The 20,236-nt window shown below is 46.4% G+C and overlaps 1 protein-coding gene across 1 annotated transcript in view; it reads right to left on the reverse strand.

Annotated features, from left to right (window-relative positions):
• Window positions 1-20,236, reverse strand: part of LOC126194810 (out at first protein) — an 85,116-nt gene that overhangs the window by 57,087 nt on the left and 7,793 nt on the right. The gene's annotated exons all lie outside the window — the stretch shown is intronic.

Raw genomic sequence — 20,236 nt, forward strand, 5'->3', positions numbered from 1 at the left:
GAGTATTTACAGTATTTACTCGAATCTAAGCCACACTTTTTTTCCAGTTTTTGTAATCCTAAAAACCGCCTGCGGCTTAGAATCAAGTGCAAAGTAAGCGGAAGTTCAGAAAAATGTTGGTAGGTGCCGCCACAACTAACTTCTGCTGCCGAATATATGTAGGGCTACACAGGCATACTTTGCAGGCACAAAGATAAATACTGGCGCCAAAACCTCTGAGTCAGTAAATAAATTTAAAAAAAGGTGGAAGACGAGCTTTTTTCTCCGCCCCGAGTTTTGACTACTGCATTTTCATACCTTATCCAACGAAGTAAATACAAATTCCGTATTGTTCATCTTCGAATGTAACAGCATTTCAATGTACTACGAAAATCCGACTGGCAGGACTGTTTGGGTTGTTTGTCAACTCTACGTTCTGAATTTTTTCCTACCTCTGAGAAGAGATGGTTGCTAATAGAAACTTTTATGAATTGTGAATCACATGCAGTATTCTCTTCACCATAAGAATAATAGGAATATAAACATTTTGCCCTGTATTCTTTTGTGTTTGCTGCTATCTCATTTAAATCCTGTCTGCCTAATAAACTACGAAACTAGAGACAACAGCAAACACGGAAGAATATACATAACATGTCATGTTTATATTCGTATTATTCTTATGCTTAATAGTGATACAGTCAGAGATGAAGCACGGCAATTGACTAGATTTTTAAATCTAAGATGACTCTAATTTCTGTGCAGAATGTAATGTACTAAAGAGGCGTCTGCAAAGATTTTCAAAAGGAGAAAAATTTTCGCTAAACTCTCGTTCAGAACATCTTCTATCATTTGCAGTCTATTATTTGGATCTTGTTGATCATTATCAAAGAAGGCAGCAGTGTAAGTAAAAACAAATAGCAGTCTCTTGCCATTGTTTCGCTAATGAGATGATTCCTCTCTCTTCTTTTTTTTTAATTGTAAGCACGGTAGCTCGCACAAAAGCAAGCCATGCCGCGAGCGGCAACAGGCTGGGAAACACCCACCATCAGAATGCGACAAACAATGCATGACACAGTACAGTAATGCATTTTCAGCTTAGAGTGACGTAAACACCTACAACAAAGAGATCAAAGAAAAATAAGCAATCAATTCAAACTAGACGAAGCATGTGAAAAAGGATTTTTTTTTTTTTATGACCAAGAGACAACACATTAACACAACCCAATTTCAATGACAGTTGTTGTTGTTGTTGACAGTAGATTTTCAAAAATTCCTCCATACGGGCAAAAACCCCAGGTGTATCCTGAATTGTTCCTGCTGCTGCTACTATCCGGGCAACCAGATCCTCTTCTGATGCAACAGGAGTTGCGTAAACAAGGTTGCGCATCTCTCACAACTCAAAAAAGTCCAGAGGGGACATATCTGGGGATCGAGCAGGCCATGGTACAGGACCACCTCTGCCAATCCACGTTTCTGGGAACTGTCGGTCCAGGAATAGACGCACCCAACGAATGAAATGTGCCGACGCCCCGTCACCTTGAATCGACATGTGTTGTCTTGTAGGGAGCGGGACATCTCCCAGCAATTCTGGCTATGCTCTGGCGAGAAAATTGTAATAGTGCCTGCCATTTAATGGCCTAGGTAGCAGATACGGCCCAATTAAACAGTCCCCAACAACACCGACCCACACATTAACGAAGAACCGCACTTTATGAGCGCTAGTAACTGTGGCATATGGGTTATCCTCACTCCAAACATGCTAACTGTCATGTTGAAGACTTCATCACGCCCGAACGTTGCTTCACTGGCAAACAACACAGAGGATGGAAATGTAGGCTACATTTCACACTGTTCCAGGTACCACTGCGAAAACTGTGCTCTGGGTGGATAATCAACTGGTTCCAGGTTGTGGACACGCTGTACTTGAAATGGAAGTAACAATTGCTCTCGAAGGACTGTTCTTACATCGGTCTGATTCGTCCCCATGTTACGTGCAATTGCACGAGTGCTGATTGAGGGATCCTTCTCCACATGCTGCAAGACAGCTTCCTCAAATTGCAGCGTTCTTACCGTGTGACAGCGTCCCTGTCCAGGTAATCTGCTAAATGACCCGGTCTCATGCAGACGTTGGTACTCAGCAGCAAAGGTCGTATGATGCGGGATACGGCGATTAGGATATTGTTGTTAATAAACCCGCTGTGCAGCTCGTCCTTTGTGGTGCGCTATGTAGTACGCACCAACCATATCAGTGTACTCCTTCCAGGTGTATCACTCCATTAGTAAACAGAGACAATGCACTACTACAGTGGTGCACAGCAGTTGCCTATACAAGTAAAGAGCATAATACACCGTGTAACAACTGAAGATGGTAATACGGCCTCTAACAACTGAAGAGCGTAATACCGCCTCTACCGGTTTAAATAATCCTCATAGGAAAAAATGACATTAGGGAAAAATATTTGTTTTTATGTCCCCTACAACCTCCCAGAGTTTGTCGGTTTAAATACTTTTCACCCTGTACACCTACTGTTTACTGCAAATAGTTCGTATTTCCCTATCTTACTCTACCACTAAGTGTCCTTGAAGTGCCTTTAAATTTTTCGCATTAATTACAAATTATCTCCAAGAATTCTTACAGGGTATGTGCTCATACTTGCATCATTGGTACTCTCCTTTGCCTAGACTTTAAGACTGAAAAAATTATTTCAAACTTCAGCAGTGTGGGAATGTTAAGAATAATTTATTATTCACTTCTTTTTGGCTTTTGTTTGTGCAAAATGAAATCCAAATTTTGTGTGAACTGACAGCTGCAATATAACTTCAGTTGTTCAACAAAAATATCTCAGTTAAACCTCATCCTAGGTCAAAGCAATATAACCTTAGATTAATGTTCATTCAGTGCAGATATCTGAGTTCAATTTGATAAGAGTTCATTTTTTGTGCTAATCTACCATCAACTGGTTTATGCAATCAGCCCTCAGATACATTTATATCTAATTTTAGTATAATCCAAAAACAGAATAAGTCTAAAGAAGTTCAGACACAAGTACTGAACAGATAGTGAGCTCAAAATCATTATGCAGTTAACAGTACCGGACATTACAATTATTTATTTATAGTGTCATGGGTTCTTTTCTCCCTCATCCTAGCATTTCACAATGTTAGCCCTGTCTTCTGCCTCAGATGTGGGAACATTATATTTCCCATTCCAAGTGGATGCCAATGACCTACATCTGTTTGTTACCAAATGGTTCAAATGGCTCTGAGCACTATGGGACTTAACATCTGTCATCAGTCCCCTAGAACTTAGAACTACTTAAACCTAACTAACCTATGGACATCACACACATCCATGCCCGAGGCAGGATTCAAACCTGCGACCGTAGCGGTCGTGCGGTTCCAGACTGAAGTGCCTAGAACCGCTCAGCCACACCAGCTGACTAGTTGTTATCAATACTTAGGTCAAATGAAGTTGTAACTGCAGTCAAATGGTGTTAGAATGAGGACATGTCTGGTTCAGTGAAGGTAAAATTTCCTTTTGTGTGTGTGTTGGAACATATATGAAATCTCATTACCATATTGTCACCATGGCATGACAAGGTACGAAAATGCCCATTGCTCAATGCATTACCATAGCTTGAAAATCTCTTTTTTTCACTCAGCACACCAGTAAGCTCTCATCACATCCAAAGTCAATCCTAGCTGACACTGAGGGTTCTTCAACAACATCTACACTCCAAAAGCCACTTTATGGCATGTGGCAGTGTGTTGGGTTGAGGATAAATTGATCAGGTAAGTCCTGATTGCATTTTGTTTATTTATGTTGATAGTATCAAACGAAGATTATGACTTTTAGACAATAAAAATTCCCTGTGGTGTTGTTCAACACCTAACACAGCTCTTAACAAAATATGGTTCTTAAGTGACTATGAAATAAAGTGAATTCTCATAGAAAGTTCAGAGAAAGTATACAATTACATTTCTTATTTTAACTGATGCTACTGTGACTTCTTGATGAAATACTGTATTAACTAAACAAAACACTTTTTAGCCTTGTTTCGCAAACTTTATTATTACAGTATGACATAAGTTTCAGGTTATAAGCTCAGTTATGTACTAGGAAATTCACTTCTAACCCAGAACATAGAGGTTGTACAGCAATAATAAAACTTGTGAAACAAGGCTAAAAATTTGTTTCATCTCATTAACATAATAAATTTCTTATACTAACATCATAACGTCACACCATTCTGGAAATTTAAGTTTGTATTTAATCTGTTCAAAAGCAGATACTCTAAATTACTTTCTGCTAATGACAAAAGTGATGCAGATGACTGTACTCACATACCTATTCAGAAACAAACTCACATATGTAAACTCAGGTTATATTACTATCATTAGATTTCTCTCCTTGCTAAATATAATAAGTCAGACAATGGGAAGTCCAGGTTGGAATATCAGCAATTGCGGAAAGGAGATTGTTACTCACCATAAAGATGACTTGAGTTGCAGCCAGACACCATGAAAAGACTGTTACACATTTAGCTTTTAGCCAAAGCCTTCATTAGAAAAGAAACACACACATGCATTTACGCAATCAAGCACACCTCACACACATGACTGCTATCTCTGGTTGCTCAGGCCAGATAAAATGAAATGCATCAAATGGGAGCAACAACTGTAGTGGAGCAGGGAAGGGCGAGGGACAGCAGAGCAGGGGTCTAGGAAGAGGAAACAATGATGCTGGGCAGAGCTTTCAAAGGCTAGAGGTGGCAGACAAGGCTACCCGGTGCCATGTAAGAAGGCTTTGGGGGAGGGAGAGAAGTGAAAAAAGAAGAACAGAAGAGAGAGGAGCAGGGAAAGGGAAGAGAGCAGTGCACATTGGGGGTGAGGGGATATGAGTTTGGAGGAGGTGATGGGACAGTGGGCTATTGACAGGAGGGTGTGGGGACTGTTTGTTACCATAAATTGAGGCTGGGATGATTTCGGGATCGGTGAATGTATTGTTATCGTAAATCCCAATTTCGCAGTTCAGAAAAGCTGATGGCAAAGAAGAGGATCCAGATGACCTGGGTTGTGAAGCAGCTGTTGAAATAGAGCATGTTACATTCAGCTGCAAGTTGTGCCACAGCATGATCTACTTTGCTCTTCACCACAGTTTGGCAGTAGACACTTATCCTGGTGAATTGCTGGTTGGTAGTCATACTAACGTAAAAAGCTAAGCAATGACTGCATCAGGGCTAGTACTCCACCAGGTTGCTTTCACAGGTGGCCCAGCCTCTGATGGGGTAGGATAAGCCTGTGACAGGACATGCAGCTGAACCCAACATGATTGATTTCAATGCTACTTCTCCCCTTTCCATTCCCTTTTTGTCCTTCACTCACTCCCCAGCGCCTCACAACACTGCACCATGTACCCTCATCTGCCACCTCTAGTCCCCACATGCTCCGCCAGGCAGCACTGTCTCCCCTTCTCCCACCCATACGCTGCTATCCCTCTCGCTTCTCTGCTCCACTACAGATTGTTGTTCTCATTTGACACACTTCATTTTAGTCTCAGTCTGGCCTGAGCAGCTAGAGATAGTGGTCATGTGTATGTGAGGTGTTCTTGCTTGTATGAATGTTTGTGTGTGCTTTCTTTTCTGGTGAAGGCTTTCACCGAAAGCTTAATGTGCAACAGTCTTTCCATTGTGTCTGCCTGCAACTGAACGAGTCATCCCTTCAATAATAGTAAATATAGTAAGTTTTAGACAGAAATGTGGCAGTGAATCATCATAAACAGCTCTCAAGTTTCCAGATGGGAGGCAATGTTGAAAAACTGTCCCCCTCTGATGAGGGTTGTACTCATCTACTCGCAAAGTGTAGAGACATTGCAGAATACTCCTAGATTTATATGTGAGGGGTGGCCAAACCATACCTCAAGGTGCAGGTGGCAGCATAAAGGGTACATTGCAGGATTAGTGTTTAGCTGGAGAATACTTTGATTGAACTCTACTTCAGATACAAATTTTAGGCATTCCAACAATGGCATGCCATCTGGACACAGCAAAATTAACAATCTGCAGTGTTGGATGTTGAACTGTTTGAAAACCTTTGTTTATAGCCAGGCAGGGCACTGTCCACCACAGACCATGATCATTTTGTGACTGTCTTGGCTGACTATCTCACACTGTGTCTTAATAGCGAACTTTTTCTACACCTTCATAGGTAATGGACTCTACTCAGTAGAAACTCCTATACAGGAAACAATGTACGTATTATCCACAGTGAGCCTTTTGCTTTTACAGGGTAGTCAACCCTTCCTGCAGCTTTAGTTGGTTTGTTTAAAAGAGGGGGGAAGGGACCAAACTACAAGGTCATCAGTCCCTTGTTCCAAAGGAAACTATGCCCCAAGGGTGAGAATACGACAATGATACAACATAAAACAGAATGAAAGGAAAAACCACAACAACGACTGAAGGGCAACAAACACTTAATGGACAAAAGGGGACAAGAAAACCACAAGATGTAAGAAACAGGTACAAGAGGTTAAAACAAGAAAGCAGGTTACCATGGCTGGCTAAACATGAGGATAAAAAGGAAAAGCCAGCCACTCTGAAACACATTAAAACCCCCTCCCTGAAAGCAATAGGGTGAAGGACACACAGGGACAAAGTACATGTGCTAAAACTTAGAGCAAATGATAAAAGTCACCCTCACAAACAAAACGTAAAACTAAAGCTGCTGTTGAGGCATTGTCGCCCAACACTGAAGGCAGGGTGCTGGGAAAGTATGCATCAGCCACGTATGGCCAATATGGAGCCGACAGAGAACCCAAGTCCATGCGAGAGGTGCGCACGGAGGTCTTCCAAACATTTGTAGTTTCGTTAATGACACACAGCTTGTTGTGCATACTGAGGTTATGCCATTCCGTATCCCAAAGCTGCAAAACCTTGAGGCGTAATACTGAACGCAGGTCAGTTTCAGAGAAGGCGATCTCCATAAGCAGTTTCTGCGTAGCCTGTTTGGCCAGCCTGTCGGTAAGCTCATTGCCTGGGATTCCGACCTGACCTGGGGTCCAGACAAACACCACTGAACGACTGGACCGTTCCAGGACACATATGGGCTCCTTATGGTTGCGACCAAAGGATGACGAGTGTAGCACTGGTCGATAGCTTGTAGGCTGCTCAAGGAGTCAGTACACAGGAGAAATGACTCGCCTGGGCATGAGCAGATGTGCTCAAGAGCATGAGATATGGCCGCCAGCTATGCAGTGAAAACACTGCAGCCATCTGGCAAGGAGTGCTGTTCTATATGTCCCCTGTGAACATAGGCAAAGCCAACGTGACCATCAGCCATTGAGGCATCGGTGTAAATCACTTCATGGCCCCGGTACATGTTCAGAATCGAGAGGGAGTGACAGCAGAGTCGCTGCGTTAACTGAGTCCTTAGTGCCATATGAAAGGTCCAGATGAAACTGCAGCCTAGGTGTACCCCATGGAGGTGTTCGTGAATGAAGCTCAAGTATAGGTGGTAAAGTCAAGGACCCCAGTTCGGAGAGAAGGGATCGCACACGAACTGCAATTGTAAGCCCCGACCTGAGCCGCCGATGCGGGAAATGAACCGCCATGGGTGGGAAAAGGAGACTGTAATTCGGACGCGCAGTAGAACTATGAACATCTGCAACGTAATTGGAGAGCAATTGCGCACACCTAACCTGCAACGGAGTGACTCCGGCCTCCACCACGATGCTGTCACTGGACTCGCCCTAAAAGCTCCTGTCGCTAGATGAAAGCCACAGTGGTGCACTGGGTCGATTAAACGCAATGCTGAGGGTACCACCGAACCATAAACCAGACTCCCACAGTCAAGGCAGGATTGAACAAGGGCTCTGTAGAGCTGCAGCAGTGTAGAGCGATCTGCACCCCAGTTGGTGTTGCTCGGGCAGTGGAGGGCATTGAGGAGCTGCCAGCACTTTTGCTTAAGCTCACAGAGGTGAGGAAGCCAAGTCAATCGGGCATCAAAAACTAGTCCTAAGAATCGATATGTCTCCACTACAGTGAGTGGATCGTCATTAAGGTAAAGTTCTGGTTCTGGATGAAAGGTACGACGCCAACACAAGTGCATAACACATGACTTTGTGGACGAAAACTGGAAACCGTGGGCTAGAGCCCACGACTGCACCTTGTGGATGGCTCCCTGGAGGCGCCACTCAGCAACACAAGTACTGGTGGAGCAGTATGAAATGCAGAAGTCATCGAAACACTCAATATAGGGCCCTGCATGACCTCATTCTCCTGGATATGCGGCGAACTATGGGAGGCACCAACTTCAACACAGAAAGTACGGAGCGACAGGAAATTTTGGATAAAAATCGGGAGTGGGCCTCAGGGACCCCACTCATATAATGTGGCAAGGCTATAATGTTGCCAGGTAGTGTCATATGCTTTTCATAAATCAAAAAAGACGGCAACCAGGGTTTGGCGTCTGGAAAATGCTGTTCGGATGGCAGGTTCGAGGGACACAAGATTATCAGTGGTAGAGTGACCCTGGCGAAAGCCCTGACATGGAGCCAGTAGGCCATGTGATTCCAGGACCACACCCAGCCACCAACACACCATGCATTCCAGCAGCTTACAAAGAACATTGGTGAGGCTGATGGGCCAATAGCTATCCACATCAAGCAGGTTTTAACTGGGTTTAAGCAATGAAATGATGGTGTTCTCCCGCCACTGTGATGGAAAGATGGCATCGCACCAGACCCAGTTGAAGATGACGAGGAGATATCGCTTGTAGTCAAATGAGAGATGTTTAATCATCTGACCATGGATCCAATCTGGCCCAGGAGCCGTGTCGGGGCAATGTGCAAGGGCACTGAGGAGCTACCACTCTGTAAATGGGGCATTATAGGATTCACTGTGGCGTGTAGTGAACAAGAGGACTTTCCCTATCATCCGCCGTTTGAGGGTGCAAAAGGCCGAGGGTAGTTTTCCGATGCAGAGGCGCGAGCATAGTGCTCAGCAATCATGTTTGCATTGGTAGACAACATGCAATTGATGTTAATGCCAGGGACACCTGTTGGGGTCTGGTATCCAAAAAGAAGTCTTATCTTCGTCCAGACTTGGGAAGGTGACATATGGCATCCAATGGTTGAGCCGTATCTCTCACAACACTCCTGCTTCCGTCTTTTGATAAGCTGGCAAATGCGGTCACAGAGCCGCTTAGGGGCTATGAGATGGTCCAGGGAAGGGTGTCACTTATGCTGCTGTAGAGCTCGCCGACGCTCCTTAATTGCCTCAGCGACTTTCGGTGACCACCAAGAAATCGCCTTTCCCCAGGGGCACGCTAAATACGGAGGAATCACATTTTCCGCCACATTAACAATTGTTGTAGTCACCTGCTCAACCATCACATCAATGTTACCATGTGGGGGAGAGTCAATGATGACCACAGAGGGGAAAGTTTCCCCGTCTGCCTTGTTTAAAGCCCATCTGGGCAAACGTCCATGGGCCTGATGCTGGGGCAGTGATGAGAAGATGGGGAAGTGGTCAGTACCATACTGGTTGTCATGTGCTCTCCAGTGGATAGAAGGGAGAATTCCTGGACTGCAAGTCAATAAATCAATGGCCGAGTAACTACCATGAGCCACAGAGAAATGTGTGGCGGCCCCAGGATTTAAGAGGCAGAGGTTGAACTGAGACAGTGAAGTTTCGACATTTCTGCCTCGGCCAGTAAGCACGGTGCCACCCCACAAGGGGTTATGGGCATTAAAATCTCCCAAAAGTAGGGACGGGTCATGGAGTTGATCAATCAGTGCAGCTAATACATTCAGAGGTACTGCACCACCTGGAGGATGATATACATTGCAGACAGTTATTTCCTGTGTCATTCTTATTCTGACAGCCACAGCTTCAAGAGGGGTTTTGAATGGGCACAGTTGCACTACAGACTGAGTTTAGGACACAGACACAAACTCCACCTGACACTTGATTATAGTTGCTATGGTTCCTGTAATATCCCTTCTCACTGCTCCTTAGGTTTCTCTGGCTGGGAGGGCTTCACTGATTCAGTCTCCGGGAATGAGGAGGATTGTGAGGCCTTACGACCAGCTGCTTTTGGGCACTTCAGCCATTGACGGGCGTCATCTTTCCCACTAGCAAAAACCTGGGAAGGGAGTGACCCAAGGGATCCCTTCCTCGTGAGAGGAGCCGAAGAAGACTTACACTTCTCTGGCTCGGAAGTGGTGACTGGTGTCCCCCCTCCCCCCCCCCCCCCTGATCGTTTGGGGGGGAGGGGGGGCCAGTGCTCCCGAGGTGGGTGGTACGGGAACAACAAGAGGGGAATTGCCCCCCACCATCAAGGGGGCAGGTGTAGCCTTCTGGCTCTGAGAGCCGACTGGAATTCAAGGAACAGATGGGGCTACAACTGTTCTCGTAGGCACTCATATTTTCTCTTAGTCTCAGTGTAGGTCAGTCGGTCCAGGGTCTTGTATTCCATGATATTCCTCTCTTTCTGTAAATTCCTGCCATCTGGCAAGCAAGGTGAATGATGCTCTCCGCAGTTGACACAGATGGGAGGTGGGGCAAATGGAGTTTTGGGATGTGATGGACATCCACAATCTTGACATGTGATGCTGGAAGTGCTGTGGGAAGACATATGGCTGAACTTTCAACACTAAAAGCACTGCATTGGGGGAGGGATATAGGGCTTTACATCACACTGGTAGACCATCACCTTGACCTTCTCGGATAAGGTGTCACCCTCGAAGGCCTAGATGAAGGCACCGGTGGCCACCTGATTATCTCTCAGACCTCGATGGGCATGCCGCACAAAACGGCCACGTCGTGCGCAGCTTGTTGTCAGACTGCAAAAGAAGGTCCCTGAGGAATATTATACCCTGGACAATATTTAAGCTCTTATGTGGCATGATTGTAACAGAAACATCCCCCAACTTGTCAGAAGTGAGTAAAGCCTGTGACTGGGCAGAGGATGCTGTTTTTATCAAGACTGACCCAGATCTCATTTTGGACAAGCCCTCCACCTCCCCAAACTTGTCCTCTAAATGCTCAACAAAAAACTAAGGCTTCATTGTCATAAAATATTCCCTATCAACTCTCACACATACAAGGTACTGGGGCGAATAAGCTTCACTGCCATCCTTAGCCTGGCGTTCCTCCCATGGTGTGGCTAGGGAGGGGAATGATTTAGGGTCATACTTTCTTGCGTTTTACTGAGACTTGGAATGCTTAGAGACTGCTGGTGTGTGATCACCAGCACGTGATAATGTGGTACTCTTCATCGCGCATCATCCGTCCTGATGCCACCCTCTCCAACCAGGGGCCACCCAGCCGCAGCAAAGGCCATTGCCGGGAGTCCCAATACCCCAGGGTGACGTTCATCTACTCCTTGGCATACATGGGGAGTTAACGGCGCAGGCATCAGCATAGCGATCTCTATGTGGTCAGGGGACTACAGCCAACAGGGTGCATGGCAGCCCTACCACAATGGACTGGCTACCGTGCTGGATATCAGATGCAACCAAGCAAACAGGTCCATTATCATCATCAGTGCAGGAAACAATACTGCACAGTGGATGGAGGAAAATGCACCCAGGAGTGTGACCTCACCCAACAACTGGAGAATGAGTGGAAGTTCAAATCTACGTCGACAAAGGATGTGATAGGTCTCAGCGCATGATGGACACGATGCACCATGTAAGACGCCTTTCCCCAATATGCTTGCTCTTCGGGAAACTTACGAAAAATGGAGGACAAACGTGACAGGGACCATCAATAAAGGCCAAAACGTGTGAGACTCCTTTTAGTCGCCTCTTACAACGGGTGGGAATACCTCGGCCTATTCTAACCTCTGGACCTGTAGGGGGGCCTGCAGCTTTAATTGTGGTATGCAGTCACAGTAATGCAGCTTTTAAAGAAACAGAGACTATTGCATAATAGGTGTAAAACAAAACAGTGGACTATAGACAGAGAGATGCTGAATGAAACTTATTTACAGTCAAGAGAGCCTTCAATTACTTCCACAGCAGAATAGTGTCAAATGATCTTTCACAAAATCCAAAGAAACTCTGGTCATATGTAAAGGCTGTTAGTGGCAACAAAGTTATGGTCCAGCCACTCGCGGATGAAACAGGAACAGCAAACGAGGGTAGCAAAGCAAAAGATGAAATGCTTAATTCCATTTTTGAATGTTTCCTTGCGAAGGAAACTCCAGGATGGTGGTGGTGGTGTGTTGGGGCTTACGGGCGCTCAACATCGAGGCCATCAGCGCCCTGACACACATTAAAAGGAACGAATGTGGACAGACCTAAGAAAACTAAAGCACACACTCAAAGAAAGCAGGAAAAGAAGGAAAATGCTGCATAAGAAAGTAAAACCTAAGGAAAGGGGAAACATAGCAACAAGAATGTCACAGGAAATTGTTATTGGCTGGCCACTTACATAAAATATGGGCGAGCTTGTCACACAGTGAGCAAATTAAAATCCTCTCCCTAAAATCTTTGTAAAAACATTTGACAGGGAACAGAACTTTAAAACTTTAACCACATTCGTCCGAGTGTTGCCTAAAAGAGATGGCAGGTCCGCTGGCAAGTCAGCCGCGACCCGCTGGTCAGAAAATAAAACGCAATCCAATAAAACGTGGCGCACAGTGACCTGGACGCCGCAAGCACCACAAATTGGAGGGTCCTCTCGCCGGAGCAGGAAGCCGTGCGTCATAGGGCTGTGGCCTATTCGAAGCCGAGTGAGGAGAACCTCGTCCCGTCGATGGGGCTGAAAGGAAGTACACCACACACGCGTTGTGGGCTTGACTATACGGAGCTTATTGTCAGTCACTTCCAGCCACTCATCCTCCCACCGACGCATGACCCGTGAGCTCAACAGCGAGGTGAGTGCGTGCAAGGGGATAGCACACTGAGATACATGTGGGGCGAGACACGCCTCCTTGGCTGCGAGATCTGCCCTTTCATTCCCAGCAATGCCAACATGCCCCGGAATCCTGCAGAAAGCTACAACCTTCCCCAGTCGCTGTAGTCGGAGGAGGGCATCCTGGATGGTCTGGACAATTTTGTCTGCCGGATACAAACGTTGCAATGAGTGAAGGGCACTGAGTGAATCGGAACAGACAAGAAATTTAGGAGAGGAAGAATGTCTCATGTGCTCCAGTGCCTGCAAGATCGCAAACAATCCTGCATCAAAGACAGTAAAAGTTTAAGGCAGTCGGACCTTGAGGACACGATATGGAAAAACAACTGAGCAACCAACAGAATCCCCTTGTTTCGACCCATCCGTAAAAACAGCTACAGTCGTGGTGCTCAGATAAAATGGCAGAAAATGCTGCATTAAAAACGGTGGCAGGAGTGCAAACTCTCTTGTACTGCAATAAATCTAAAATCACTCCAGGCCTCTTCAGTAACCAGGGTGGCAAGCGGTTAAAACCTTGGATTTGGGGTTGTATAGACTCCACACCGAGGGACTCTAGTACACGTTGCACACGGATCCCAAACAGCAACGTAGCCAGGGGACGGCGGGAAAAAAGGCGGTCCAGAGGTGGATGGGCAACAAGATGGTGAGCAGGCGATCTGGGAGCTGCAAGAAACTTACAAGCCTGGCGCACCGGCAGGAGCTGCCGCCGGATGGTAAGTGGCGGTTCGCCAGACTCAGCACAGAGGCTGGGTACGGGACTGGTCCGATAAGCACCCGTGGCCAGTCGGATCCCAGCATGGTGAACAGCGTCAAGGATCCGCAAATAAGATGGCCTCGCTGACCCATATACTGTGCACCCATAGTCCAGCCGTGAACGCACAAAAGCTCCATAAAACTGTAGGAGACATGCCCTGTCCGCGCCCCAAGACCTGTAGCTGAGGCACTTGAGGATGTTCAGTGCCTTCAGCGTTCTGGCTTTCAAGTCACGTAGGTGTGGCAGCCATGACAACCTGGAGTCAAAAATTAGGCCCAGAAACCGCACTGTGTCTCTAAAATGTAGGACAGTATCCCCCATATGCAAGGCAGGCAAAGTAAAAAGATGACGAGAACGATTAAAATGAACACAAAACACACTTATCGGCAGAAAACCGAAAACCCGTCTTTGCAGCCCATTCCTCTAACCGCCGCACTGTTAGCTGCAACTGACGGCTCACGGTTGCAACACTGGAGGAGGAACAGAAAACAGCAAAGTCATCCACAAATAAGGAGCGCTGTACTGGACTCCTCACTGTAGACATTATACTGTTGATGGCTATGGCAAAGAGGGTAACGCTTAAAACACTGCCCTGGGGGACACCGTTCTCTTGCTCAAAGCGATCAGACAGTGTGTTACCAACGTGGGTCCGAAAAAACTGCTGAGACAGGAAAGACCGCATGAAAATCGGAAGGCGGCCACGAAAGCCCCATTGATGCATTTGTGCAAGAATACAGTGTCTCCAAGTAGTATCATATGCCTTACTGATATCAAAGAAGATACCGATACAGTGATGCTGACGGAGAAAAGCCTGCTGAATAGCCGCCCCTAGGAGGGTCAGGTTGTCGACCGTGGACCGAAATTTTCGGAATTCACACTGAAAGCGGCTAAGGAGCTGTCCGGTCTCTAACAGCCAGACCAGACGCCGGTTAACCATCCGTTCCAGGGTCTTTCCGACACAGCTTGTCAAGGCGATACTACGATAACTACCGGGACATGTGCGGTCCTTTCCTGGTTTCTACATCTACATCTACATCTATACTCCGCGAGCCACCTTACGGTGTGTGGCGGAGGGTACTTATTGTACCACTATCTGATCCCCCCTTCCCTGTTCCATTCACGAATTGTGTGTGGGAAGAACGACTGCTTGTAAGTCTCCGTATTTGCTCTAATTTCTCGGATCTTTTCGTTGTGATCATTACGCGAGATATATGTGGGCGGTAGTAATATGTTGCCCATCTCTTCCCGGAATGTGCTCTCTCGTAATTTCGATAATAAACCTCTCCGTATTGCGTAACGCCTTTCTTGAAGTGTCCGCCACTGGAGCTTGTTCAGCATCTCCGTAACGCTCTCGCGCTGACTAAATGTCCCCATGACGAATCGCGCTGCTTTTCGCTGGATCATGTCTATCTCTTCTATTAATCCAACCTGGTAAGGGTCCCATACTGATGAGCAATACTCAAGAATCGGACGAACAAGCGTTTTGTAAGCTACTTCTTTCGTCGATGAGTCACATTTTCTTAGAATTCTTCCTATGAATCTCAACCTGGCGCCTGCTTTTCCCACTATTTGTTTTATGTGATCATTCCACTTCAGATCGCTCTGGATAGTAACTCCTAAGTATTTTACGGTCGTTACCGCTTCCAATGATTTACCACCTATGGCATAATCGTACTGGAATGGATTTCTGCCCCTATGTATGCGCATTATATTACATTTATCTACGTTTAGGGAAAGCTGCCAGCTGTCGCACCATTCATTAATCCTCTGCAGGTCTTCCTGGAGTACGTACGAGTCTTCTGATGTTGCTACTTTCTTGTAGACAACCGTGTCATCTGCAAATAGCCTCACGGAGCTACCGATGTTGTCAACTAAGTCATTTATGTATATTGTAAACAATAAAGGTCCTATCACGCTTCCTTGCGGTACTCCCGAAATTACCTCTACATCTGCAGATTTTGAACCATTAAGAATGACATGTTGTGTTCTTTCTTCTAGGAAATCCTGAATCCAATCACAAACCTGGTCCGATATTCCGTAAGCTCGTATTTTTTTCACTAAACGTAAGTGCGGAACCGTATCAAATGCCTTCCTGAAGTCCAGGAATACGGCATCAATCTGCTCGCCAGTGTCTACGGCACTGTGAATTTCTTGGACAAATAGGGCGAGCTGAGTTTCACATGATCTCTGTTTGCGGAATCCATGTTGGTTATGATGAAGGAGATTTGTATTATCTAAGAACGTCATAATACGAGAACATAAAACATGTTCCATTATTCTACAACAGATTGACGTAAGCGAAATAGGCCTATAATTATTCGCATCTGATTTATGACCCTTCTTGAAAATGGGAACGACCTGCGCTTTCTTCCAGTCGCTAGGTACTTTACGTTCTTCCAGAGATCTACGATAAATTGCTGATAGAAAGGGGGCAAGTTCTTTAGCATAATCACTGTAGAATCTTACGGGTATCTCGTCTGGTCCGGATGCTTTTCCGCTACTAAGTGATAGCAGTTGTTTTTCAATTCCGATATCGTTTATTTCAATATTTTCCATTTTGGCGTCCGTGCGACGGCTGAAGTCAGGGACCGTGTTACGATTTTCCGCAGTGAAACAGTTTCGGAACACTGAATTCAGTATTTCTGCCTTTCTTCGGTCGTCCTCTGTTTCGGTGCCATCGTGGTCAACGAGTGACTGAATAGGGGATTTAGATCCGCTTACCGATTTTACATATGACCAAAACTTTTTAGGGTTCTTGTTTAGATTGTTTGCCAATGTTTTATGTTCGAATTCGTTGAATGCTTCTCTCATTGCTCTCTTTACGCTCTTTTTCGCTTCGTTCAGCTTTTCCTTATCAGCTATGATTCGACTACTCTTAAACCTATGATGAAGCTTTCTTTGTTTCCGTAGTACCTTTCGTACATGATTGTTATACCACGGTGGATCTTTCCCCTCGCTTTGGACCTTAGTCGGTACGAACTTATCTAAGGCGTACTGGACGATGTTTCTGAATTTTTTCCATTTTTGTTCCACATCCTCTTCCTCAGAAATGAACGTTTGATGGTGGTCACTCAGATATTCTGCGATTTGTGCCCTATCACTCTTGTTAAGCAAATATATTTTCCTTCCTTTCTTGGCATTTCTTATTACACTTGTAGTCATTGATGCAACCACTGACTTATGATCACTGATACCCTCTTCTACATTCACGGAGTCGAAAAGTTCCGGTCTATTTGTTGCTATGAGGTCTAAAACGTTAGCTTCACGAGTTGGTTCTCTAACTATCTGCTCGAAGTAATTCTCGGACAAGGCAGTCAGGATAATGTCACAAGAGTCTCTGTCCCTGGCTCCAGTTCTGATTGTGTGACTATCCCATTCTATACCTGGTAGATTGAAGTCTCCCCCTATTACAATAGTATGATCACGAAACTTCTTCACGACGTTCTGCAGGTTCTCTCTGAGGCGCTCAACTACTACGGTTGCTGATGCAGGTGGTCTATAGAAGCATCCGACTATCATATCTGACCCACCTTTGATACTTAACTTAACCCAGATTATTTCACATTCGCATTCGCTAATAACTTCACTGGATATTATTGAATTCTTTACTGCTATAAATACTCCTCCACCATTGGCGTTTATCCTATCCTTGCGGTATATATTCCATTCTGTGTCTAGGATTTCGTTACTGTTCACTTCCGGTTTTAACCAACTTTCCGTTCCTAATACTATATGCGCACTATTTCCTTCAATAAGCGATACTAATTCAGGAACCTTGCCCTGGATACTCCTGCAGTTTACCAATATTACGTTAACTTTTCCTGTTTTTGGTCTCTGAGGACGGACGTTCTTTATCAACGATGCTGATGTTCTCTCTGGTAAGCCGTCAGGTATTTTATCGTTTCGCCCAAGGGGGGGTCCCTCTAACCTAAAAAACCCCCTTGTGCACGCCACACGTACTCTGCTACCCTAGTAGCTGCTTCCGGTGTGTAGTGCACGCCTGACCTGTCTAGGGGGGCCCTACAGTTCTCCACCCAATAACGGAGGTCGATGAATTTGCAACCATTATAGTCGCAGAGTCGTCTGAGCCTCTGGTTTAGACCTTCCACACGGCTCCAAACCAGAGGACCGCGATCGACTGGGCACTATGCTGCAGATATTAAGCTCAGCTTGCACTCCGCGTGCGATGCTGGTTGTCTTCACCAAATCAGCCAGCCGCCGGAAGGAACCAAGGATGGCCTCAGAACCCAAGCGGCAGGCGTCATTCGTTCCGACATGTGCTACTATCTGCAGCCGGTCACACCCAGTGCGTTCAATAGCTGCCGGAAGGGCCTCCTCCACATTACGGACGAGACCCCCCGGCAAGCACACCGAGTGCACACTGGCATTCTTCCCCGACCTACCCGCTATTTTCCTGAGGGGCTCCATAACCCGCCTAACGTTGGAGCTCCCTATAACTAATAGGCCCACCCTCTGTGACTGTCGGGACCTTGCCGGAGAATCGGCCACTGGCCCAACAGGCGAGGCATCCTGTGGTGGCTCGGAAACGATGTCATCACCACTAGGAAGCACCCCGTACCTGTTGGAAAGGGGTAAGGCAGCTGCCACGCGGCCAGATCCCACCTTCGCCTTTCGGCCAGGCACGCGCGAGCCCACCACTGTCCGCCATTCACCCTGGAGTGATGGCTGACCGGTAAGATGCTCACTGCCGGAAGACGCAGCGACATCAGGGGTTCCATGTGATTCCAAGGCCACCGAAGTAGGCATAGGTCTCACCACAGTTGCCCCAACGCCACTACGAGCCGACGCCTGCGCCTCGAGCTCGATGAGCCTAACAGACAAAGCCTCCACCTGCCCCCGAAGAGTGGCCAATTCTCCTTGCGTCCGCTCACAACAACCACAGTCCCTACACATGACTATGTTTACCCTACTCTATACGGTGACAAATTCCCAAGATAATCTTCTGATGAGCTACTCTGATAATCAAGAAACACTCACTGAAATACGAGACGCGAAAACTATGCTAGGTTTTCCCAGAAAAACTATTTAAAAGCTAAGCGCAGCAAATAAGTACAAAATAAATTTCTCTCCTAACGATCAAGAACTGTTAGTTTCTATGCAGAGCAGATAAACACAAATAGAATCCCTTCCTTAGTGGAAGGTCGTAAACAAAATGCAAAATAAACGCTTTATACAAACAGTACTCGCTGCTGCTGGTGCTCTCGCTCTGGCTGTCACAAGACAACAGGAGAGGGATGAGAATTGCCTCCCTCCACGAGGTGGGGAACACTCCTGTCTGCCATATGAGATTAAAACATTCGAGGAGGATTTCCTTTGACGCCGCTGGCAGATGTCGAAGCATGGAGTACCGGATGCGGTCGTAACCTGGTGCAGTGTCAGAAGTCTCAATAAGTGCCGATTCAAGTTCCCACATGGAGAAAGGGAAATTGTAGACCTCAGAACTGTTCGACCGAAAGTCCAAGGTCGCTCTTTCGACAGCCGCACGGTAGCGACGAAACGCTGGATCCCGATTTGCAGTGGAAGTACTTTGTGCAAAATGCTCTGCCAGCGTCTGAGCAATGGCTCTGGGTGTAGTTTGGAGGCATCCCTGGTTCAGGACAGCAGCTATTGGTAAACGGCTATGTTTACCGGAAATCCTCCAGATGGCTTCCCATACTCTTGTGGAACAAGTGGAATGGTTGATGGAGTCCAGGAACTCCGGCCATGACCTTTTCTTGCTCTCTTTAATGACACGGCGTGCCCTGGCTCTCGCGATTCGAAAGGCGGTATGATTGACCGCTGTTGGGCGGCATTTAAATTGGCGAAGAGCTGCACGCCTGTCCCGGATGGCTGAACGGCACTCTTCTGTCCACCAAGGCACAAGGCGCAGCTTAAGAGTGCCAGAAGACTGTGGTATGGACAGGTCAGCAGCATGATGGACCACAAGCGTGACGTGATCCACCCATTCCTGTAAGTTATTGTGGCGGTCAAAGACAGCCAACCGAGTGAACAGTGGCCAGTTAGCCCTGCCAATCATCCACGATGGTGGCCGCTGCTCCAACAATACACCATCCAGGAGATGAATGTGGATAGGGAAGTGATTGCTGGAATGAAGGTCATCAATGACCTCCCAGTGAACAGAGTCGGTGAGGGTTGGAGAGCAGAAAGATAGGTCAATGGCTGAGAATGACCCCGTAGAAGTAGAGAAATGAGTCGGAGTACCTGTGTTGAGGATGCACAACACTTGAGATGTTAGGAGGCCCTCCAAAATTCGACCTCGAGCGCAAAGAGAAGTGGAGCCCCACAGGACATGATGGGCATTGAAGTCTCCCAGGAGGAGAAATGGGCGAGGGAGTTGGTCGATAAGATCTGTGAGAGCGTCTAAGGTCATTGCATCCAGAGGGGGTAAATAAAGGGAGCAAACGGTAAGCCTCCGAGGTGAATGAATTTCAACTGCAACTGCTTGCAGGTCAGTATCCAGGGGGAGAGCAGAGGAGTGGTGGTCATTTTTGACAAACAGAGCGGCTCCGCCTTTGGCCCTTTCTCCAGTCAGGTCATCTTTGCGATATGACGTATAGCCCCT

Source organism: Schistocerca nitens, chromosome 7 (assembly GCF_023898315.1).
Source record: "Schistocerca nitens isolate TAMUIC-IGC-003100 chromosome 7, iqSchNite1.1, whole genome shotgun sequence".
Classification (NCBI taxonomy): domain Eukaryota; kingdom Metazoa; phylum Arthropoda; class Insecta; order Orthoptera; family Acrididae; genus Schistocerca; species Schistocerca nitens.